The 26,445-nt window shown below is 42.4% G+C and overlaps 1 long non-coding RNA gene across 1 annotated transcript; it reads right to left on the bottom strand.

The window, feature by feature from the left end:
- Nucleotides 1-7,711: 7,711 nt before the first annotated feature.
- On the bottom strand, nucleotides 7,712-24,067 carry LOC146526321 (uncharacterized). Its single transcript, XR_014874147.1, has 2 exons — nucleotides 19,329-24,067; nucleotides 7,712-18,963 (listed from the first exon to the last, which is right to left on the bottom strand). It is a non-coding gene; the product is annotated as an uncharacterized LOC146526321 (long non-coding RNA).
- Between the last annotated feature and the right edge of the window lie 2,378 nt (nucleotides 24,068-26,445).

The following is a 26,445-nucleotide window of genomic DNA, read 5'->3' on the forward strand; positions in this document are numbered from 1 at the left end:
AAGCAACTTAAAGAAGTCCAGACGCTTTTCTTTACAAGCTCCTTTGACAAGTCCTGCCATTAATTAATGCTTCAATCTTAAATATGATCAACCTTTCTCTAATAATCAGCTATGTACCACAGGCCTTCAAGCTGGCTGCAGTTAAACCTTTACTCAAAAAGCATCTCTAGACCCAGCAGTCTTAGCTAATTATAGGCCAATCTCCAACCTTCCTTTCATATCAAACATCCTTGAAAGAGTAGTTGTCAAACAGCTAACAGATCATCTGCAGAGGAATGGCTTATTTGAAGAGTTTCAGTCAGGTTTCAGAGTTCATCACAGCACAGAAACAGCTTTAGTGAAGGTTACAAATGATCTTCTTATGGCCTCTGACAGTGGACTCATCTCTGTGCTTGTCCTGCTAGACCTCAGTGCAGCGTTCGATACTGTTGACCATAATATCCTATTAGAGCGATTAGAACATGCTGTAGGTATTACAGGTACTGTGCTGCAGTGGTTTGTATCATATCTATCTAATAGACTCCAGTTTGTGCATGTAAATGGAGAGTCCTCTTCACACACTGAGGTTAATTATGGAGTTCCACAGGGTTCAGTGCTAGGACCAATTCTGTTTACATTATACATGCTTCCCTTAGGCAGCATCATTAGAAGACATAGCATACATTTACACTGCTATGCAGATGACACCCAGCTCTATCTGTCCATGAAGCCAGATAACACACACCAATGAGTTAAACTGCAGAAATGTCTTAAAGACATAAAGACCTGGATGGCCGCTAACTTTCTGCTTCTTAATTCAGATCAAACTGAGGTTAATGTACTCGGCCCTGAAAAGCTTAGAAATATGGTATCTAAGCAGATTCTTACTCTGGATGGCATTACCTTGGCCTCCAGTAACACTGTGAGGAACCTTGGAGTCATTTTTGACCAGGATATGTACTTCAACGCACATATTAAACAAATATGTAAGACTGCGTTCTTCCATTTGTGCAACATCTCTAAAATTAGAAATATCCTGTCTCAGAGTGACGCTGAAAAACTAGTTCATGCATTTATTACTTCCAGGCTGGACGACTGTAATTCATTATTATCAGGAAGTCCTAAAAACTCCCTGAAAAGCCTTCAGCTAATCCAAAATGCTGCAGCAAGAGTCCTGACAGGGACTAGAAAGAGAGAGCAGATTTCTCCTGTTTTGGCTTCCTGTTAAATCCAGAATTCAAAATCCTGCTCCTCACATACAAGGTCTTAAAGAATCAGGCCCCATCTTATCTTAATGACCTTGTAGTACCATATCACCCTATCAGAGCACTTCGCTCTCGCTCTGCAGGCCTACTTGTTGTTCCTAGAGTATTTAAAAGTAGAATGGGAGGCAGAGCCTTCAGTTTTCAGGCCCCTCTTCTGTGGAACCAGCTTCCAGTTTGGATTCAGGAGACAGACACTATCTCTACTTTCAAGATTCAAACTTTCCTTTTTGCTAAAGCATATAGTTAGGGGCTGGACCAGGTGACCCTGAATCCTCCCTTAGTTATGCTGCAATAGACGTAGGCTGCTGGGGGATTCCCATGATGCATTGAGTTTTTCCTTTCCAGTCACCTTTCTCACTCACTATGTGTTAACAGACCTCTCTGCACTGAATCATATCTGTTATTAACCTCTGTCTCTCTTCCGCAGCATGTCTTTATCCTGTCTTCCTTCTCTCACCCCAACCAATCACAGCAGATGGCCCCGCCCCTCCCTGAGCCTGGTTCTACTGGAGGTTTCTTCCTGTTAAAAGGGAGTTTTTCCTTCCCACTGTCACCAAAGTGCTGCTCATAGGGGGTCATATGATTGTTGGGTTTTTCTCTGTATCTATTATTGTAGGGTCTACTGTACAATATAAAGCGCCTTGAGGCGACATCTGTTGTGATTTGGCGCTGGATAAATAAAATTGAATTGGATAACTGATTCAATACAGACTGTAGGCATCATCTCGTGATCCATCACCTGTACCTAAAAACACAGAGATGAGAATCATATTCACACAAAACAAAGACAGCATTTTATGTTTTCTCAGTTTTAGCCTAACAATGTCAGTGTTAGTATTTACCACCATAACCTCAAACACACACACTGCACTCACTGAGCTAAACAATGGAACTGCCGCAGATCTCGAGTCTGAAACAAAACGCCCATCTTTACTTTGATAGCTGTCATTTCTACACGAGATTTCCTTCTGCTGCTGGGGGAAATAAAGACTTAGTGATAATGGAGGATAATTACATCTCTCCCTCTCTCTCATGTTTTTCCTCTGGTGCTGCATCGCACAGGATGGATGCCAGTGAAGTCACAAACTGCAGCATTCAGGCCCATTACATCTGCAATGAGAGGAGATGCAAGCAACATCTGGCGTCTGAGCTGTGATAGAGAGTGCTGCCTGTGCCTTTTTAACGGATATCTGGAGGCAACACAGAATGGGATATCATATCTCAATGTTAACTCTTCAAAGCCCAATTAGAGATAGAGCAGAGAGGGTGAGATGTATGTGGAGAACGAGAGGAATAAAAAGAACAAAGCAGTGGGCAGGCAGAAGAGAAAGAGGGTGGGGGAGGACATAACGGGGTGAAAATAGAAAAGGAAGAAGGAAGAGAATAAAAGCAAAAAATAAATGAAGAAAAATTAATAAGGTAGCTAACACAGACAGGAGGAATTAACTAAAGGCTAAGGAAGGAAGGGAGGAAGTCGGGAAGAAATCAAAGAGGTCTGAATAGCACAAAGAAAAATACGGTGTGACAACGTGGGAAGAAGAGAGAGGAAGTAAAGACTTAAGACTAAATATGAAAAGAAAGGTGATGACAGGAGTAAGCAAGCGTCCAGGAAATGTGTCAAAGCCACAAACATAATCCCAGGATCTACAAAAATCCTTATTATAATCCACATCAGTCTGTGGCATCTTCTCGAGAAGTCCGAAGCCCTCAGCCGCAGACGGGCAGCAGTCCAGGTCACGGAGGAGCTCCTGTCTTGCGTGGAGCAGTTTAAATAGCTCGGGTTCTTCGCTGAAGAGCAAGAAACTGACGGATGAACCATAGATGGATGTTCATCTCTTATAAAATACTTCCAAACATTTTAGAGGAATCCTGATGACAGTGATGGAAAGCAAACCAGTCACATGACCTCTTTGGTGGTTTTAACCGGGAGAAACAGCGTCACAGCAGAGATGTGTGGAAGGGAAAGCAGAGCAAGAGTGGGGGACTGTAATCAATTATCACCCCGAGCGTGCACACATGACCCACACAAATATGTGGTCACCATCGTGTTGTTACATATGGAGGTCATCGTGCATGCGTCACTCTGTTTGTTCACTGGTATAACAAGGTTCACAAAGTGAAGTGACGCAGCTGCAGGTCTGACCAGCAGAGGGAGATCTCTGCTGAGAAGTCCTCGCGCTGCGTTCTTATCAGACACGACGGACAGACTTTAATGATTTTGTGTCTCGGAGGTTTCATCGACGTTCACGGGAGACAGGCGCATTTCCAGGAGCAGTAATTCATACTCATAGCTTAGTCCATGCAATAATAAGACTGTTTATGTTTACTAATACAACTTGCACTGGTTGTATCGGTGAATAAAGTTCTTCTACAGGTCCTGACACAATAAAATACAAGAAAGACAACCAAGGACCCAGATAGGTTGTAAACTACCACACTGATGGAGTTTAACTGAAGTCAGCCCTGTGTGCGTGTCATGTTTAAGTTCAACCCGTCAGTGTGCGTTACTTTATCACAGTGTAAAGTGTTAGCCGGCCCTGGTGCGGGGCGCTAGTCTCCCCTGTGACCACCTCCTTCATGTTGCCGCTCATCTTCATGACAGGCTTGTTTTACTGTTAAATGTGTTACATAATAATTTAGAGAGGAAAAGTGTGATTTAATCTTAAAGCCTCCGTCACATAAACAGAAACACATGTTCAACAAAACAAGAACTCACCTTCAGATGCAGCGAAGCGTCAAGCCGAGCCTTCAGCTGCTGTTACGGCAACGCACAGCTGATCAGCAGCAGCCTGACAACTTCATTCACCCGGCACCTGCTAGCTGTCGATCACAAGAGACGGATCTGTGTGTGTGCGAGTGTGCGAGTCCTCGGGCTATTGATGAAGCCGTCAGAGAAAGGATGAGACTTGTCCATCACCAGTCTTTATCTCTTTTGCTGTCAGTTGCTCTCTCCTCTCTCGCTGTGCCCTTCATCCCAGTCTTCAGAACTCCCCGTTCATCCTTCATCCTGCCTCCCACACACAATCATCTCCTGCACACCTTCACCCCTCCCACCTGTACTTACCCACAATGCTACTAAATGCTAAGCTGCTACAATGTGCCCACGTGGCACTGAGGACGTGTATGTGCATGAAGTGATCAAAGCAAAGACCTGGTGAATTGCTAATACATTTCATATAAGGATTCATAAACATATCAGTCAGTGTTTGGTTGCTAAAGGTAAACAGCACATAAAGACTGCAGAAACAGAGTAGGGCTGTTCAATATAACGATATATTTGGGATGACGATATGAAAATGTCAATCGTTGCATATTACGCTTGTTTCATGTTGTCTGAAAATGAACTTTTTTTTTTATACGACTGTAAAATTTCTTAAAGTTTTCTTTCTCTTATATTTAATATAACCACACTACAGATGGAAAAGGGACTGTTTTTATGCGTTGACGTTAGCAACAACGACGGTAAAACTATTGCGTGGCTCCATCGTCCGCTTGTTTCTTTTCCACATAAACATTTCACAATAAAGATGAAGATCCTGTTGAGATTTTTCAAAATAAACTCAATCACGTGAAAGAGTACGCGGAGTGTTTACAAATGAGAAGCAAAAAAGAGCCGTCAGGTGCTAAAAAAATAAACCTTAGAATCAAACGTTAGAATCGGCTTTTCCTCGCAGCACGCCGTGTAATAAATACTCACAAAGAAAATGTCTAAAAATGTATAGTTTCATGCCACGGTCCAATCACTTGACTCCAGGTACACGACCAGCTAACAAAAAATAAAAAATAAAAAATAAAATTGACGCAAATCAAGTTGCACAACATTCACATAATTTACAGAAAATGTAAAATTTTTGTGATATATACCGTTGTCGGGACAATAAATGTCTTATATCAGGATACGAAATTTTGGTCATAACGCACAGCCCTAGTCCAGAGGTCCAGTTCAGGGACTCCAGTTAGCTGAGGTAGGGCTGTGCGATATGACCAAAATCTGATATCCCGATATAAAACATCTATCGTCCGATAACAATATAAATCACAAACATTTAACATTTTCTGTCAATTATGTGAATCTCGGGTAGCTGAAGTGTTTTCAACTGGGCGTCGTGTATCTGGAGTTGAGTGTTTTACTGATGCATGAAACTACACATTTTTAGACATAGGTTGTAACGGCCACCGTTTTCTTTGCGGCGTGGTGCGGGGAAAAGCCTGTTCTAACGTTTGAGTCTAAGGTTTATTTTTTAGCACCTGACGGCTCTTTTTTGCTTCTCATCCCTAAATACTCTGCATACTATTTCACGTGATTCAGTTTATTTTGAAAAGTCTCAACAGGATCTTGAGCGTTATTGTGAAAGGTTTATGTGGAAAATAAACAAGCGGACACACGATGGTTTTACCATCGTTGTTGCTAACGACAACGCATAAAAGCAGGCGCTTGTCCATCCGTAGTGTGGTTATATTAAATATAAGAGAAAGAGAGAACTTTAAGAAATTAATATAGTCGCTATAGTGACATCAGAACCATGAAAAAATATTGCCGTAAACAGCTTATTTTGCAACACCACGAAACAAACGATAGCGTAAAATGAAACAATAGACGTTTTTATATTGTTATATTGAACAGCCCTAAGCTGAGGTTAAGGGTAGCAGTCAGCTAGCAGCTACAGCCGCCTGTGTCCCCATCCACCTGTCAGTCAAAGAGGCCACGCCCCTAATAATACAAAATTTAAGCCTTAATACAATTTAAACAGGTGAGTTAGATCTGTTTCCAAACAACGTGTGTTGCGGACTTTGGTCGCACCTAAACATCCGAGCAACCTTGAAACCATTAACTATCATCTGTATGAACAATAACTGCTGCATCATACAAAACTTCATTAGCTAGCAAGCACAAAAACACAGGGCTGTAAATGAGCAAACTGGATCTCCTATAACAGGCGTAAAAAACAGCATCTGTTTAGTGAAGAGGCAGTCTTTCCACGTCCCCTCTGCCTACCTTTAATCCTCTAACATTAGGCACTTTGTTGATTTAGATATCCACCAAAGAATAGTTTCCAGCTTTGAGTTCTGACAGGAGCAAATTGGGCTATTAGACATCAGACTGTTGCCTCTCAAAAGAAGCCCTTGCTCTTTCAACCTTGCATTTTCCACTAACTAAAGTCTCCATTGGAGCTTTGAAAGATGATCTGATCATGACTTGCTATCAGAATCTTTGTGCACCTGCATCTTCATCTGTATCAGCAGTATTTTATTTTTCTAACCATTTCCTAACATCATGCTTTTTCAGGAGCGCTGACAAACCTGTTCGTACCATTCACTGAAAATCACAATCTTGACTGTCAAAATAAAAGTCCTAAATGCACTGCAGCCTATTTGTTATCATTTCTGTACAAATGGATCTTTTCTATGGAGAAGCTGATTCCTTGATTCCGTCCTAGCGTTGTCGTATTCTTTGACACACCATATTTCCAGGGTAGTGCAAAGCTTATCCACCCACCTGACAAAGATCCATTACCTCCCTGATACAGGTGTACATCTAACCACACCTTTAGCTAAGGTCTGTGCTTGTCCAAATATTAAGGAGATTAATTAAAAGTCAATTAGGCGGTGAAGCGTAACTGAGTATGATTGGGTTTCACTGGGAATTCAGAGCCAGGGCCATGCTTAAAGAGAACATGTTATACTTTTCTACAAGAACAATTCGATTTAACTTTAAAGTGTCGAATCACAGCAGCAGTCACCTCCAGGTGCTTTATACTGCAGCGGTCCCCAGTCACAGCCGATCTGTGAAAATATTGTCCGACATTAAACCGGTCTGTGGTGCAAAAAAGGTTGAGGACCGCTGCAATACAGTAATCATCTTACAATTATAGAGAGAAGACCTCAACAATCCGAGGACCCCTATGAGGAAGAACTTGACAATAGTGGGAAGGAAAAACTCCCTTTTAACATGAAGAGACCTCTGGCAGAACTAAGCTTAGGGCGGGGCGGCCATCTGCTGCAACTGGTTGGGGTGCAGGGAGGAAAATAGAACAAAGACACGCTGAGAGAGATTAATAATAACTAATGATTACAGGCAGAGAGGTCTATTAACACATCGTGAGTGAAGAAGAAAAACTCCCGGCAATCCCCCGGCAGCCTGTGACTACTGCAGCATAACTAAGGGAGGATTCAGGGTCACCTGGTCCAGCCCTAACTATATGCTTTAGCAAAAAGGAAAGTTTGAAGCCTAAACTTGAAAGTAGAGATAGTGTCTGTCTCCTGAATCCAAACTGGAAGCTGGTTCCACAGAAGAGGGGCCTGAAAACTGAAGGCTCTGCCTCCCATTCTACTTTTAAATACTCTAGGAACAACAAGTAGGCCTGCAGAGCGAGAGCGAAGTGCTCTAATAGGGTGATATGGTACTACAAGGTTATTAAGATAAGATGGGGCCTGATTATTTAAGACCTTGTATGTGAGGAGCAGGATTCCGAATTCTGGATTTAACAGGAAGCCAAAACAGGAGAAATCTGCTCTCTCTTTCTAGTCCCTGTCAGGACTCTTGCTGCAGCATTTTGGATTAACTAATAGAGCTGGGTGTCATCTGCATAGCAGTGTAAATGTATGCTATGCCTTCTGATGATGCTGCCTAAGGGAAGCTTGTATAATGTAAACAGAATTGGTCCTAGCACTGAACCCTGTGGAACTCCATAGTTAAACTTAGTGTGTGAAAAAGACTCTCCATTAACAAACTGGAGTCTGATAGATAGGCATGATTGTAGTGGAGATATCAAAGATAGGCACGACTGTGGCAGTGAATCAGTCTTTAGCACTACGGTCACCCCGGTGTGTCGGCCAGAACAGCACTTAAGGCCAAATTGTCCCAGAGTATGGAAGAAGGAGCTTGAGGTTCGGTTTGAGGCCCTTTATTGTCACAACTCAATTCCCGGGGCTGTAAAACAGTTGTGTGTGTATATGTGTGGTTTTCTACAAAGGAAATAAACAATACAAATAACGATAAATAAAGAGAATAGACAAGTGACATACTCAGATATAGACATAATACAATATAGTTAACATAACCATATATAAAGATCAGAAAAATATTGTACACTGCAAACTGCTCACACTATGCAACTAAACAGCATTAATGCGAGGTTAAGTTACCGTAGGTACATAGAACTTCCGGTAGTTTACAAAAATAAAAGCTTCCCCATTATAATCCGCCGGAATGCTCTTATTGTGAAGGGCAAGCGGGAACGTGATACTTCCGGTCGAACTACGATCGGCATCTTATTAATCCACGTAACTAATTGTCCGCTACAAACTCCATTTTAAAGTAAACAATCACAAGCACCACGTACAACATACAGAGAAGCTCTGATAACACAGGAATGACGTTACGGACGTATGAGAGACCGCACATGCGTCAACAACGCTAAACCAGGATAAGCTAACAACATAAATTAGCATATGAAATGAGGGTGAGCTCACGCGTTGCATGCGTGGCCTACCACTCCAACTATGGACTACATTAGCTCCTAAATGATAAACACATTACAGTACCAGCATGAACAAAGGCAAAATGCAACACATGTTAATACTCACTTATCATTCACGCGCACATAACATCCCACAGCAATCAGTGCACCCCCACCGCACCAACACTGCTCATCAGACATTAAACTGCCCACCTTACTAAGCGGATGATGTCACCAGACGGTGGGCTGGCCCAAACTGACAGAAGATTGAATATTAAATGAACAGTAGATAAACTTATGAACATCAATACAATTATCCTATGAACTTTGCATCATTGTATAAAAGGCCCCAAACCACTGCAGTGCAGTCAGTACCTGTAATACCTACAGCGTGCTCTAATCGCTTTAATAGGATATTATGGTCGACAGTATCTCTGCAGATGATCTGTTAGCTGTGTGACAACTACTCTTTCAAGGATGTTTGATATGAAAGGAAGGTTGGAGATTGGCCTATAATTAGCTAAGACTGCTGGGTCTAGAGATGCTTTTTGAGTAAAGGTTTAACTGCAGCCAGCTTGAAGGCCTGTGGTACATAGCTGATTATTAGAGATAGGTTGATCATATTTAAGATCGAAGAATTAATTAATGGCAGGACTTCTTTGAGCAGTTTTGTAGGAATGGGGTCTAAAAGACACGTTGATGGTTTGGATGAAGTAATTATTGAAGTTAACTCAGAAAGATCAATCGGAGAAAAAGAGTCTAAATGAATATCAATGGTACTGAAAGTAGCTGTAGATAATCACAAACACTCCTGCGTGTCGACAGGCAGATCAACAAACAATGAGGTCAAAATAAATAAACAATAAAAATAAGAATCAATAACTCAATTAATATAGAATAAGAACAACAATGTCTAAAAACGAACAGTGACAGAAAAATTACTCAAACTGACCCATGTTGATCTAACAGCTGAAGGAATCCAAGATTTTAAATCTCTGTTTGTTCCTGTGTTTGTTACTGTGGGGCAGCTGAGAGCCACTTCCCAAAGCGCGATGATAAAACAGGTCAGGATGGTTAATAATGTGTTTGACCTTCTTGATCACCTGAGTTTTCCAGCATGACCACAGGTCTCTGTGCATGAGCTTATGATTTTGGAGCAGGTGTGAACAATGCTGGGAGTTTCTGTCCTTAACAGACGAAACATTAAACCAGCAGAAGAGAGAAGATGTTGAAAGACTTTAATAAATTAAAACATTAGATTTCAACGACCTTGACGATTCTCTGCTTACTCCATTTTACGATGGTCTTCGTGTTCACAGTCAACTTGAGTTGGTGGTGAAAGATCGTGCTGAGATATCTGTAAGACTGCAGGATCTGTACGTCCATGCTGTCAATACACCAGCTTTATACTTGGTGTTATGGTGTTACAGCATCTGAAGTCGTTGATCAGGTCTTTTGTTGTTGACACAGTTAGGTGCAGGTAGTTCTCGCCACCATTTCACAAACTAAGGCGTGTCAGGACCACGGACAGAGACAACAAGGACAAGAGGACATCAGAAACCCCAACTATTAATCTGTTTTCATAAAAAGTCCTGCAGCTGTCAGCAAACATAAGAGAAACAATCAATCCTACTGGACAGTTAACGAGGACGTGTTAAACTCTTTTAGTAAGAATGTTTAAAATGTGAGTCCAGTGCGAGAGCGGGCTTTTTCAAGCTGCTTACAGACCCGGTTCAGTTTAGCACCATCCACACTTTTACTTGACTGATAAACTGCAAATGATCACGTTTTCCATTAACAGAGGACACACTAATATTTGTAAGATCTGTCCAAGGTTTTCATTTGCAGTGAGGCTCAGAGACGGTGGAGGTGTCCTCAGTTATTCCTGTGCAGGGTGGAGTTGATACGTGTGGGTTTTCAGAGGTGTCGTCGAGCACGCACAGCGATTTCCAAAAGAACGGTCAGGTCTGTTTTTTATTCAGTGCTAGAGCACTGACCAAAAAGATTTATCACGATATCCATTTGAAAATTTACAATAACGATATAACTGACGATATAATTGACACTAGATGAAATACTTTACGACTCCACAACTTTATTAGTGCAAAAAAAACAACAACCCATCAACGTATTTTCACTTAAACAAGCAGCTGTTTTTCGCTAGCCCGACGTCCCGGGGCTAGCGATATCTCCAGTCGGGCGACCAAAATCTATCTCAGCCCCGCCCGTCGGGCTATATGATGGCCACTTGATGCTCCGACAATCCATCAAGCTGTGCGGCTTCGTAGCTTAGCAAAGTCGTACTAAAACATTTGACAGATTTTCATGTACCACATAAAATTGTTTCGAGGTCAGTAAACACAACCAGAGTTCATACATAAGGCACACGGGATTATAAGGGGCTCTGTCGACTTTCAGAAAAATTAAAGGATTGATTTTAAGTGTGCCGTATTTTCCAAACAACAGCATGCGCTACCAAAAATAGTGCTTTGTTGTGTATCTGACGAAAGCTAAACCAGTTCCACACCAGTGAAGCTGCAGCATTTTTACAAACCAGTTCTGGTTCATCGTTTCATTCAACTATCCGCTCTCGCTCTTCTCGTTCTGCGTCACCGCCATGTGTGTATGAAAACAAAGGCACTGCACATGCGCGTTTTACCCATATTCTATCGTGATATTTCATTTTCTTATCGTTGCCCAACATTACACCGGTGTTACCGTGAAAGATAATGATATGGCCCAGCCCTATTCAGTGCTACCCGAGAACCTGATTTGCTCTTATAGAACCCAATTATTTCACTAATTAACCTGATTGGATGGAGATTTTGTATCATTACATAATGTTTACAGTCTTTATTTCTTGTTTTAACAAAATTGACATCTAAACTAGATGTTCTTCAATGTTCAGTTCCAGCATTCATCGTCTCACCTTTGGTTTCCTGTTTCCTGTTTGAATGATCGTTTAAAGCTAAACAACACAAATATAAATAAAAAATATCCTGTCTATTTACATTTTACCCTCATTGAATGTCCTCACGGGCTGGAAAGCTTCCGTTGGAGGAAGCTTGTTAAGATAGAGGTGCGGGACTTTTAATTAGTTTAAATTAACCCATCAATCCAACTACGTTATAAGCCCATTAAGGTCTATTATTAATATTGAAGCTCTTCTTATGGAAGTTTCAGGTCAGATTGAATCTGTTTGTTTACTTCAAGTTTTAGAACTTTGAAAATGAAATGAATAAAACTAATGTGGGCTCTTTCATGTATGGGTACTAAATGGACTTCAGCCTATGCATTTGTACTCATTTAAACGTCGTCACTTATGCAAATTTAATGAGGATTTTACTTGAATCTTTTAATGCACCCACCACAACCTAATGCATAATTAAACATTATACAAATAATAGAAGATGCTCATTTCAGCAGATCTGAACCCTGATGGGGGCGATGTTAAAAAAGAACAGATATATAGGCGTCGCAAAGCTCCTGTCTGTAAGGGGGCTCGATGCACATCATTACAATAAACACAGGAGGAACTGATACCGAGCAGAGGCTGTGAAACAGAACGACGAGCTGATAAATATACAAAGCCTGAATAGATCTGCAGGAGAGTCGCGCTGTAATCTTCATCTTTAACACATCACACGAGAGCCGGGGGTGCTACAGGCTGTTCCTGAAGTTCATGTTCGAGTGTCACTGCAGCTAATCTGATCAGGATCGCACTGTGTGCGTGTCAGCTGAGACAGACAGCTGATAGTCTTCGTCCTCTGGCCCTGACATGTGCCCTCCTCTCTCTCTCCCTCTCCGTATGATTGTCTCATCACTCCTCTGTGCTGTGACTCCCATCTGACGTCCAGACAGGCCCAGCCTCCCACAGGCTGGATAATCAACATGCTGTCACTATGCCGTCAATACCATCTGCACACATCTACCCTGCCGCCTGCTAGCGCTCGCGCCGTTTACTGAACGTCCCGGAGGAGCTGAAGGAGCAGCCTCAGCTCTGAGCTGCGTCTCCAACTGACGTCACACGGAGAGCAGGGTTGTGGAACGTCGACCACCAGTTCAAATGTAAAATATTCATAGAATATTTTAATATCTCAACCATTCTGGATGGGATGATGTCAGCTGATGGTCACCTGAGACACTTCCACAGATTTGGGTTACATGTCTACACGCCTGAATCGTGCTGTTAGTAAGTTATCTTAATATCAGTACATATCTTTGGCTGTTTGAATGTGAAAGCAATATCCCAGCAGGCCACCATAATTAATCTGCTGCCAGCTCTCCAGTAAAAAGCTGAGTGATGCTGGACTACACGAGTATCACGACAGAGCAGAGAACAATCATCTGTTTCCTGATACGTGCTTCATGTGGAAACATGAATGAGTCCAGCTTTAGCTTACATAGATACACCAAACAAGAAAACAGACACAATTACCAGAACAATGGAAATGAGTTAAAGTTCAGCCGAAAGCTAACTTAACACAGCCGGACCATCATTATTCATCATCTTACCAAAGCCAGAGGTGGACAGTTAAAATGAAAACTGTAAAGCTAATGAAGCTGAGGCACCTTCGAACGCATTTGAAGGAACCCCACGTCTGTGCCGGTGCACATGTGTGCAAATACAAACCAGCGACACACTAAAGGAAAAGAGACCTGAAGTGAAAATGAACTGCTTCTTATACAGTTCTCTTCTGTTTAGCAGGAGCACTCTGTGCTTTGAAAAACATTCACCCGAGCACTGTTTCTATGTCTGAGTGCTTTCCTAACATTCACAGTCCAACGAATGCATCAAACAGCTGTTTGGGGTGTGGTGTGTTGCCCAAAGATACTTTGAATTAGGGGTGGGCGATAGAAACGATATACGATAGAAACGATATAAATTTGGCCAACGATAGAGATTTTGACTATATCGCTCTATCGCGATAGCGCATGTGGATGATGTCATCAAGCTGCGCCTGTTTTGGTCGAAAGCATCACAGCGGCTACAACCATTATCATCTGCAAATTATGGCGACAGTCACAGCAAAGAGATGAAGCACTTTTTCAAATATGGGGAAAGCCAAAAGCTGCGCTTCCTCCACTTCCGTAACATTGATTCATTAATGTTGAATTCTCTCTCTATTCCCATGTTGTTGCAGTATATTAATGACTAACCTCGTATTGTGGATGAATGATCTCAGTTGTTCTCCTGACTGAAGTTTGGCCCATGAATAGCATCCTGCTATGTGACTGCATTTGTCCCTGACCACCAGAATCCCTCACGTTAACTTTTATCGAGTGGAAAAAAGTTGGCGTTCATCCTCCAGCTTCACTGTGCTAATGTTATGCTAACATAGCTGTGTTGCTAGCAATCACGTAGCACAACATTATATACCAGGTAGTCCAACTTCAGTAACCCTGTAAACGTCACTGCTGTTTAGTTTTCTGTCTTCATTTATGTTGGAAGTGGTAGCAGAGCTGTACGTTTGAATTAGCTTCAAAAATCTCTCAGTCAGAACATGGTATGAAATGTTTAGGTGGAAGCTAGCGAGCTAACTTCCTGTTAACTTCTAACTCTGTTAAATGTAATAAATTCTGTTTTCATGGATTTAAAACTTAATTGTTACACCTGGTAAAGCAGCAACGCTGATGATTTTATTAAAGATGAAAGAATTTAGACAGTTTTTAACTCTCAGTGTTCGTTTGACTTTGGGACCTAAAGAGACGGAGTTTAGGACCCAGAATACGCCGTGAAGCTCCTCACTACAGCAGCCGTAACGCTCTGACGATCCATCAAGCAGTGCGGCTTACCAAAGTGTACTAAAACATTTTAACAGATTTCTGCAGCCCACATCAGTTCGAGGTCAGTAAGCACAACCAGAATTCATACATAAGGCACACTCTCGATTTTTGAGAAAATTAAAGGATTTTTAGTGTGGAAAATACGTTATACAGAAGAAAAGAATATATCGTTACCGCACATGCTTCAAATTATATCGCGATATGAATTTTAGGCCATATCACCCAGCCCTACTTTGAATCAATTTAGATTAGTAGACCTGCTCAACCTCCTGACCTCCAGCCACCCCTACAGAACAGGTGAAGACTTGGTTCAGGTTAGCTTGCATCTTTAATAATTACCGAATGGTCTGATGATCGGAATCGTTCTCAATCTAAGGGGACGGCAACAAGAAAGTTTGCAGGGAAGTGTCAGAAAAACAAACAACACATGAGGGAAAATGTCCGAGTAGAAAGAGTTTCAGAGAATCTGTGTCTAACAGCACTGAAGGAGGAACGCCGTCTTCACTGTGACTCGTACATCTTATCATCCTCTTACTTTCTCAGTAGTGTTGTCACGTGGCAGTTTGTGTAAAAATGCACAAAGTTACAGACACTCATTATGGGCCAAAGATTAGCTTCAGCTTAGCTTAATAGCAGTTTTAATGCAGGAAGCTGGCAGCTATGCTGTGACCCAGTTCAAACGCACCCACAGTGACCTCCAGACATGTGGTGTGACTGATGCCCGGGGTCACAGAGGTCACTCGCTTTCACAGTACTCGATATCTACAGCAGGTTCAACATCGCTGCTGCACAGCAACGCTTACATCATCCTCAAAGCAGTTTGTTCCTCTAATGACTCTGACAGAAGCTCCATCACTGTCCTAAAACTCTTCACAGGACACCATGGCAGAGCCAACACTGAAGGCCTCCATCCTGTGTAGGAAACAGCACTTCCTGTTTGGTTAGCATGCCTCAGAGAATTCTTATGATGCCTTTGGGTGTGTTTGCCAACCAATCAGAGGCTAGCACAGGGGAATGACTGTGGTTGTGATTTAGCAGAATACAAACAAAACTGAATTTTAATTTCAGTTGTTTTGTTGTTGTTTTTTTAAATCGGTTTCTGTTGGCAGGAAGCTGTGCAGTGGGGGGGTCTGCAGGTCTTTAAACTGAAATTTTGCTCCCTGCTGGTGTTCGAGGCTCTTTAAGGTCCGACCTCAGCCTATGGGGCAAACATTTCACGCACTCCTAAAGCAGCTGATGCTGCGGTTTATAATGTCTGTGCTGTACGCATGTGAATCATCCCCTGAGTGCTCTGTACTGAACCTCGGTCCACGGAGTCCTCTTCCTCCACTGATCCAGCGATGACAGCGTCCACCCCCAACCCCTCCAAGTGGAAGGCTTTGCTTCGAGTCCCTTGGTGCTCGGCCACAGTCGTGCCCCAGGAACAGCCGCTCCCGTGGGTGGGAGCTGGGCTGACTGTCACTTCTGGCAGATATCTCCATATGTTTGGATATTAGAGCAGCCCTCCTCTCACTGTGACACTCACACAGCGGTTTGATGTTGCCCTTGTAAGGCTGGCACAAACATTCATGCCCTCAGTATCACCATGGGAGGCAGAGACGGAGACATGACAGCTATATAAAATTTACCCCGCCTGCCAACGTCTGATTCCACAGAGACCCACTGAGCGACCTCCAGAAACTCCCGTCTAGACAAAAGAGGTGGATGGCAGCGCCGGGTTACCATCAGTCCTTCAGTTTTCAAACTGCCCGTCTGAACTTTCACTTCTGTCCTGATATGTCTGCTGGCTTTGCCACGCCGCAGGGAGCTGCGAGTGCATCACGGACCGCCAAACGGAGATGCTAGGAATTCAGATTTATTTCCACACGTTCATTTTAAAGATGCTTTGTTGGAGTTTTATCAGGTAAAGCCAGAAAGCACGTATAGGACATCACGTGTTGTGTAGGTGTGCGAGTGCTGCTTAACACGCTGATGATGATCAGTGTGATGGTTTTTAGTGCACGGTGGACTTCTCGATGGTAGTGATGTCACCTCTATTGCTTTACGTACAAACTAAGCTGAGAGCGCAGGCGCACTGTCGTTTTCTGAAGTAAAGATGCCATTTTAACATAATTAAACATGAATTCTTTGGGAGTCCTTTGTGAGTCTTTGAGTGAACGCGTTTGCAAAATATTGTGAAATAGTTCCACAGTTTATTTGTACAGCACATTCAAACACAACAGACACTGACTGGTAAGCTCATCACAAACAAGACTGACCAATTAAAACCAGTAAATAATAAAAATTAAAATAATAAAAGTAAAAGAGATGCCCTGGGGAAAAGGTCATACTAAGTTAAAGCTAGTCTGAAGCTGCAAAAGCTCATGAAAATAAACGAGGGAGACGACTCCAGAGTTTTGGGGCTGTGACTGAAAATACACCATCGCCTCTAAGAGCCAATCGTAGCCAATCATATCTGAAGAACATGACCACGTTCCCTGAGTCTAGCAGGTGCAGTCGTGTTTGGCTCAATCCAGCAACATAATAAGTTGCAGTAATCCAGTCTAGATGTAAAAACAGCACTGATGCAATGTTCCCCCTTAATGTTTCTTGTGTCTGAGCGAACGCACAAACTCCCTGAGCGATCCCTTGGACCTCTGTGAGCGACAGCAGACGTGTGCACTGTGGTCACGCCAGCATCAATCCATCCAAGTTACATGTTTATTAAAGTAATCAAATTACAGCATTTATGTTAGACTTTTAATTAAGTGTTTTAGCCTAATTACAATGAAAATGTAAAAAAAAAATCTTGTCCATGTGTAGCATGTTAACACTACTGGAAGGAAAAATAACTTGGACTCCAATTTTGAAAACACAACTTTCTATTTTTTTTATAAAGCTCTGACTCTGAGGTCTGGGAGAGAGTCTGTAACTCTCTGTCTGCAAAATACAGTAAATAATGACCAATGTTGGATAATTAATTATATAGTTACTTCTTCAAAAATGTAACTGAGTTATGCAAACAACAAAGTTTTGCAGCTTTTATCTAAAAATGCAGTCAAGGCGTTTTTTAAATAAACATTTCAAACTATTTACAGAGCAATCAGCTGTTCTGCATCAAATCTGATGCCACACAAATTATTTGTGTCACTCCAAAAATAATTTCTGTCCACTATGAGATGAAGGAGAACAACAGCCTGATACCTGCAGGCCTGACAGCAGCAGATGTGTCACTGCTGTAACACCTGTAACACTCAGCAGTCGCCTCATTGTTCTGACACACAACAAAACTATTGACTACACTACACACTAACTACACACTAACAACACAAGATTTGTGCTAAACGTCGCAAATCTCTCACATCTCAAAACATCGCCGTCACTCATAAAACTTCCCCCTTCCTAAACAACTAAATGCCATGTTGCCATATCATTTTTTGATTGGTCCACATGGTACATTTTCCACCAATAGGAAAGGGTGGGGGTTTTTGCTCACAGGCTTTCGAGCATTTTCCTTATAAAACGCAGTTTTTCCCATTTCTTCCTGCAGTAAATATAAGCAATGACAGTATTCAGCAAGAAAAACAAACATTGCAGATATTTTATCATAACTCTGGTTTTACGTGGCCGATCAACACAGTTTAAAAACTGGTATAAAGTCCACACTTTTCCCGTCAGTTGTCCCGTCTGTCCTGCTCACATCTCCAATGGTTGTACACGTTGTTGTTAACGTGGCTTCACTCCACATCAGCCGCTTTGCTAAAACACCGGTGTCGGCACATAAGGACGCTGTCATAGCCTGTCAATGACGTTGATTAGCTGCGTATATACGAATGTGAATTGCATGATTAGCTGAACTATGGGATAAGGTGGCATCGTTCTGATCCCATACGGGAGCAGCCAGTCACTGACTAACACTGCAAAACAGAATTGTTAAACTTAATTGCAATTCAGGTTAGATTTTTTTGTGCGCAACGCAGATTTTCTGTGCGCGGAGACCGTGCCAGCAGTGCGCAACAGATAAATATGAAGGCATGCCGGCTCGGACGTCGCTCGGATCAACAAGGTCCGCGTCAGGTGTTGAGGAACCAGGGCGCCCTGACGAGAAGTGGGCTACTGGAACAAGAAGGCATCGGTGGGCAAGACACGAAAACAGGGCGTTGCTGGAATGCTACTATGCAAGTAACCCTGGTGGACGGGGCTACATGAATAGGATGAGGGACCTATGGATTCTTCGATACCTTTGAGTGGCTCCAGCAGATCCCGGGAACAACATCGGAGATCTCTGTCCAGAAGAGCGCAGTCCTGGGAACAGCTAAGATACTGCGCAGGACCCTCAAGCTCCCAGGCCTCTGGTAGAGGACCGAGCTTTGTGCCCTGTTCCCCCGATCACTTTGCAAACACTGTCAGCAGACTGTCAGAGAGAAACTCACCTCGTCAGAAACCTTGACTATAAAGGCATGTTTGGGATGCACTGGAATGCTGCATTTTATCTGAAATGACATAAAATTATTTTGAAATAACAGCAGGCACTGTGCTTGGTTAATCAGTAATGTTTTGTTGAATAAAAACTGTGTTTCCACATCTTATGGGATTAAAAAAATCCAAAGATGTTTGTTTCTGATTTGCAACCCAAAAGTTACAACCTCATTTTAGTTCAAGTGTGCATTAATGTGAGTCCAGTAATCACCTTTCTGACAATACATGCAGGTATAAGTTAAACCTATGGCAGATTTTGGATTTCTCAGTTGTATTAATAGGGTGGTGTGTTTGTGTATGCATGCACCTAATAATTATACAAAACCTATTATAATTAAGTTACAGAAACCTTAAGCGAAAATAGAATATACTTGCTTACCATAACACCTTGAACCCACAATCCATCAGCTGACTCCTGGTGAAATGCAGAATAGAGGTCGTCTCTCAATGTGCAGCAAAAAACAAACAAAAACAAAAGCACAGCAGGTGAGGGCAGGAGGGGCAGGGATGTAAGCTAGCATAATGCCGCTGATGATATTAGCTAAAGCTGTTCAATGTCCAAAATCTCACTAACACCACGGTGCAGTAAATACACAATGTAACTGAAGAGTCAGTCGGCAAATCTATTCACACAGAAAAACAAATTATGTTAAGAGCGCCTCATAATTAGGTTTAATGTGATATTACGGCTCTTGTGCCAAAGACAAACTCAGATGAAAAAGCGCCAATTCTTTGACAACAGATAAAACAGCAAATAAGCTAACGGCTCTTTTTTAGCATGTTACATGGCGACACTCTAGACGTTTAACTACATTTGGCTGAAATATGGTAAATATTAATTCAAAATATCAAGACATACCAAAAACGTAGATTTGGCTGCTTGACTTGACTGAGATGGATGCCTTTTTTAAACCACGATCCAAAGCCCGCGAGATGAAATCACGCGTGGTTTCACGAGATTTAACGTTGCTATCTTATTGACTTACTTCACCTGAACATGATATGAACAATTTAATACACCCTTTCTGCATATCATGTAGTTTTTACACTATATAGTTACATTTAACTTTAAAACATGAGGCAATTGTGTTAAATACATGCAAGATGCTTACATAAATCCAAGAGATGGCCAGTGCCTTTTTTTTTCCAGTGTGGGGCACTCCGAAATCCCTGCTTCAAACAACATGCTAACCCCTAACCGCCATGCCAATCAGATTACATCTTCCATGTGAGGGTGAACGTGCCCCAGTGTGGTAGTAAAACCAGGGAAAAATGCTCTTGTTAAATACTCTTAAAAGTCTTGTGCTGTATATGTAGTGACAGTAAATTACAGAATGCTAGTGGTGGGTGATATTTAAATGCTGTCATGATTTTATGTGAACATTTTGTCCTTTGTAAACTATAAACAACATTGTACATTGTTACATCTACATTGTAACTGATGTGATGTTCAACAAAGTGGTTTTAATAATTTAAAAAAGGCAAACATCTGCTTGTTTCTTTATTCAACTTTTGAACAGTGGTACTTAGTAAGTACATATTCAGTAAATGCAAATTATTTACATGGCAATGCACTTGAGGCATAAATGTAGACCCCTAAATACATTATGGGTTATTCAGAACAGAACTATGCTTGGAGAAATATTTTCCCATCAGTTGATCCAACTCCTCCACAGAAGCAGGTGGGATTTTTCTTTTCTGAGGACGGCTTCTTTTCCCTGTCACTACAGATGGTCTGTTTATGTTTTGATTGAGAGCCTTTTTTTGGGCAGCTGAAGAGGAGAAGTCTATCTTATGGCCAACCACTGACTGTATCTTGGTCATATTACCCAGCAAAGCCCAGTATGCAGGTTCATCTGTAACAGTCCTTGTGCCACAGATCAACACTGCTGCTTCTACATTAAACAGAAGAGCAGCGACATGGCTGCAGGTCTCTGTGACTCCGGCCTCACAGGTGCAGCGGGCGGCTTCAACCTTCCCTGTGATGCTCACAGTGACCCATGGCTGCAATGCTGGTTCATTCAGTCTTTGAGAGTGCAGGACCTGAAACACAGACAGTTCATTTAAAGACAAGAACTTTAATGAGGCAAGGCCGATGTGTTTTATCTACTTTCAAATCCATTTATCATAAATGTAACAAATAAAGTGTTTTCATGTATCCATCTATAGAACGATGCATGCTATATTCTAAATCTGCCTGTTTTTTGTTTTTTAATCTGCCAGCAAAAAATGAACCTAAAGGATGTAATGCAAGGATGTCATCACTTTCAAGAGGGAGAAAGCATCAAGTTTGACTTTAAGTGACAATTATGAATTACTTAATATGATAAGGAGATTCTGCAGGTCATTGATCAATGTCAATATATTTGTAGCTACACAGGACAAACACTTAAGCGATATGTATAAGTAGGATTGTTTATAATAAATGTAAATTAATTAGTGCAATTTCTTTAACCATAGAGAATAACTACATCCTTCAGGACAATGTCACATCAGTGCACTGAACTCACTGTTATCCCTCTAACAGCCTCAACATGTTCTCACTGTAATTTCCCCTCATGAATGAATTTATGCTGCACTAATCTGAATGTTCGGGGGAAATCAAACGCATTTTACTCGCAGTACTTAAGCTGACTTACCTTTGTTTGAATGACGGCGTATTCACGACGTGGAGGCTTAAAAATAGCCAAATCTTGTACCCGATCCTTGGTGAGTTGGATGTGCGCCTCCAAACATTTATAATTGCGAAATTGTTTCGCTGTGTATGTGCTTACTCCACAGATGAGGTAGGAAAATATATCAGGCTAAGGCAATCGCGGCTGATCTTCAGGGTTTCTACTCCACTGCCGTTCTTTCATACGGCTCCACATTTCCCACGCACGCTATTTTTTGCAAGTACCGTCTCTTTGCATCTGGACGCAATCTGTCTCTATAGCGTCCTTTTTCTTTTGAGCTGCTTTTAAGTGTGGTTCGTAGCAATCTTCCGTCCAACATAGTGTTTGTTTTGATTCGTGGCCTGCTACGATGGTGCCGCGCTCCCACAATGCACTGCGGCGTGACGTCAACTCCAAAGCCCCATTCACAAAGCACATCAATTTTGAGGAAATTCATTAAGTTGTTTTCTAACTCTGCTCCATTCGCTCTAAATGAAAAGAACATAAAGCGATTTACATTTTCTCAGACTGTCCAAAACTACACAGTGCGGCTCTGCAGACTTACAGCACAGTCTAATAACTGAAGTAGCACAGCTATAGTAACACCTGTGCTCCATTAGCCTGACTCTACAATTAGCTTAGCATTTCCGTTTCCACACGTTGACTCTGTTCAAAGAAGGTTTGGCCATAAGCTCGTGCTTTCACTGTCGTCACGTACATCCCTCAGTAGTTACCTTATATCCTTTTAACTCACAAAGACACGAAACAGTTCTCGGGTTCATTACCACGATCGCCACGGACTGCGAGTCCGCCATTTTTGCCGACATCTGGTGGCGATTCATTTCTACGAACCCTTAAACTCGTGAATTCACTCTTTAGCTCGACATCTGTAAGACGTTTATGATTGATTGCTATATTTGTCTATAACTTATATATTATTTTCAACCCAGCTTACCTGTAAAAAACAGAGAAGGCAGGTTAACAAACGCCACTCGGTGCGTGGGCTGTACGCTGCTGACCACACTTCTTCTACTGAGCTGTCAATGCTGATGCGTAAGACACTGAGCGCCCTCTGCTGGCGAAACATGTATTACAGCACAATAGACAATAACAGTAGTCTTTCCTAAAAAAGTGACTTTAAGCATAAAAATAAAATGGGGGGCAAATATTTTCATGTATTTATCTTCATCATAGTGCCACATATAAAAAAATTAATTCCCCTGTCGCCCCTGTGGGCGGCCTGTTGTCCTTCAAGCTCGGGTCCTCTACCAGAGGCCTGGGAGCTTGAGGGTCCTGCAGTATCTTAGCTGCTCCCAGGACTGCGCTCTCTGGACAGAGATCTCTGATGTTGTTCTTGGGATCTGCTGGAGCCACTCGCCTAGCTTGGGAGTCACTGCACCTAATGCTCTGATTCAGAATCAGAAATACTTTATTAATCCCGAAGGAAATTATAGGGTACCACTGGGACCACTGTTCACCCTGCACATCTTCTCGAGCTCTTCTCTGAGCCCTTGGTATTTCTCCAGTTTCTCGTGTTCCTTCTTCCTGATGTTCCTGTCATTCAGTATCACTGCATCTATCACTACAGCCGTCTTCCTCTGCTTGTCCACCACTACTATATATCCCATCACCTATTACCCATTTTGTCCATATACCTTTGACTCATATAACACAGAGAAGTAATATGTCAGTTTTATTTATATAGTGCCAAATCACAACAACAGTCACCTCAAAGTGCTTCATACTGTTGTTCTACAATAATACAGAGATGAACCCCCCAATGAGCAAGCACTTAATGACAGAGGGAAGGAAGAACTCCCTTTTAACAGGAAGAAACCTCCAGCAGAACCAGGCTCAGGGAGGGGCAGCCATTGTTTGGGGTGAGGGGAGGGAGACGGGACAAAAAGAGACACACCGTGGGGGAATTTAATTTCTTGCCTGGGAGAAAATTATTTCTTTGAAGAGTTTAACAAAAACAACTGGAAGGATCAAAACATCTGTTCTGTTTGAGCTTCTCTAACGCCTCTAAGCACCTCAGCAGAGAGACTTTGGGTTATATTCGGTGGTGTTCTTTTCGGTGCCTCTGTGATCTCCCTGAGTGCATTTAGATGTTTGCGTCACTGATCGCTGTAATTAAAGAGACTCGCTGAGAGAAGTGAGTGTGGCAGCTCTGAAGGCAGCTTCTTTACTCCACCGCCGCTCTTTATTGTTTGAATACGTGACATCACAAGGTATTATGAGTAGAACAGGAAATGGATAACCCGAGACCGTGGTCACACGAGGAAGCGAGAACACAGAAAAGCGGTAAAAGCTTGGACAGATGGACAGGGAGCGCTTCGTTTAAACATCATCACCGTCATCATCCATGTCAGTCCCACCGGCTGGGGACCAGCTGCTCAGTGGGAAGATGATGTCACCGCTCCACAGAGAAACGGCCTTCAGAGACTCGGCTCGCGCTGCACTTGTCTTCCTGAGACAGTCGTAAACAGCGGTCCTTCCATACATCCCGGCCTCGTTTTATCGAGCTATTTTGGTTCCTCTGGGTTCGGGAATGCATCCCAGCTCAATTATCTCCAAATATTATGTATATGCATGTTTATGCTCTGTTCAGAGTGATAGACTGTTAGTGCAGCGTTTTTAATATGCAAAGCATTCCTGTCAACAACGCTGGGATTGAGAGGCCCCCAATTATTCAGCTTCAGACAGCAAGAGATGATTATCTAGGTGAGGGACTTGGTTCATCCTCAGCAGCTAGGAAGTGCTGTATTGATTGGCCATCAGGGAGCTAATAACACAAGGTTATCTACATGTAGCATGAGACAGTCTCCCTTCCTAATAGAGCAGTCCTATCTTGATTTAATGTGTCCTTATATCGCTGAGCCAGGCGGCGGGGGGAGGGTGTTTCTGAACCCAACAAAGGTCACGCTGTCGTAGGAGAAACAACAGAAACAACAGGACGCTATACTGGACCATCAAGCTCTGCTTCCTCTGGCGTGTCTTCTCTTAACCAGCACATATGTGACCTCAGGTAAGCTGAGACTAAAACCAGCACATGTCGGTGAATCTGGAGTCAGCTGATTCTTCTTTTCTTTCCGTTAATCCCAGAAAAAAGAATCTAAACAGCTGTTTTTTGTTGTGCCATGATCGTGAGAACGTTTGGTACCTTCAGAGTGCAGACGACAGCGCTGAGCTTTGGTGGAGGTTTGTTGTCTCCATTGTTGGGAAGGTTACTTTTAAAATGTATTCCATTACAGATTACAGATTACATGCCCCAAAATGTATTCTGTAACGTATTCCGTTACGTTACTCAATGAGAGTAACGTAATGGAATACTGGAATATCTGGATGACCCGGGTGACTGAGAACCGACACAGACAAAATATGAAGCTCGTGATCATAATCCACCCCTCTCTAATCACATCCAGTCACGAAACACAAAAACGTCCCTGTTCTCATAACAGGCAGTGTTGGGAAGGTTACTTTTAAAATGTATTCCATTACAGATTACAGATTACATGCCCCAAAATGTATTCTGTAACATATTCTGTTACGTTACTCAATGAGAGTAACGTATTCTGAATACTTTGGATTACTTAATATATTATCATGTTGTTTACAACTACATGAATGTACTATTGCTGTGATTTATTACTGTTACTGAAGGTCCGCGGCTCCGAACCGTAGTAAAGGGACCTCTGGCTAATACGGTGGGTTCGTGTCGGCTTGTAGCTGAAAACTAGCTTTACTTTGTTGTCTGTGTCAACTTTGCTAGCAGAGACAGAGAGAGGCGTTGAAAGGCTGCTCCAACAGAACTTATTGTTTTTGGAGGAAAACACGAACACGGTGTACAGTCGAGTCTTAATAGCTTACTTACAGCTGGGCTCGTCAGGCTCTCTTCTTGGCTGCAGTGGTTATTATTATATTTACATGCTTCCAGCTCCCGTTTCTGCTCGATGACAGCTCGTACTTTTCCTTTTTCTCCCTCCCTCGCTCACAGACACATAACGTGTATGGCAGTCCATTCTCCCTGCAGCACGGACTACACTGCCCATGATGCTACATTCTTTAGAGCTATACCTGTAGCATTCTGCCTGTTAGCTTAGCACAACAACAACAAAAAGGCCTCTCTCACCCAGGAAACACGCAGAGAGAGAGCATCACCCTGTAACCATGGCAACCGTAACGCTGCCTGGAACAACAGAACGTAGCTGTCAAACAAAACCCAAACAGTCCTGACCCGCCACAATATGAAACAGAGAAGTACCGCCGTGTAATCCATTTATTTCAACAAAGTAACTGTATTCTAAATACCACCTTTTTAAACGGTAACTGTAACGGAATACAGTTACTCATATTTTGTATTTTAAATACGTAACGGCGGTACATGTATTCCGTTACTCCCCAACACTGGTTGTCTCAGACTGAAACTCTCTGCAGAAAGCTTCTCTGCTTGAATCGAGCCCTGACTTTACCTGCTCACACCTGTACGACCCACAAGCCTCTGTGGTTATTGCTGTTTTTTTATTGAGGAGCAATAGCGCAGACAGCTCAGAGTGACTAAAGACAACGTTTGATTTGGCTGAAGATGTAATTTTGTCCTCAATAAACAGCCGGCAGCTTTCCGCAGCAGAAATCCTCCACATTTCCTCGTATCAGCAGCACAGATAAGTCGCATATCTATTTAAATTGTGCCACTCACCGTCACCGAGCGCACGGCGTGCACGGCGTGATGATGTTTGAGGCTCAGTGATTTGTTGTCTGAACATAAATCACAGTGGCAGCACGGAGCGATCGCGTTTCCTCGTTACAAAAGCCCATCGAGAGCATTTCTCCAGAGAAATC

Source organism: Neolamprologus multifasciatus, chromosome 1 (genome assembly GCF_963576455.1).
Source record: "Neolamprologus multifasciatus chromosome 1, fNeoMul1.2, whole genome shotgun sequence".
NCBI classification, from domain to species: domain Eukaryota; kingdom Metazoa; phylum Chordata; class Actinopteri; order Cichliformes; family Cichlidae; genus Neolamprologus; species Neolamprologus multifasciatus.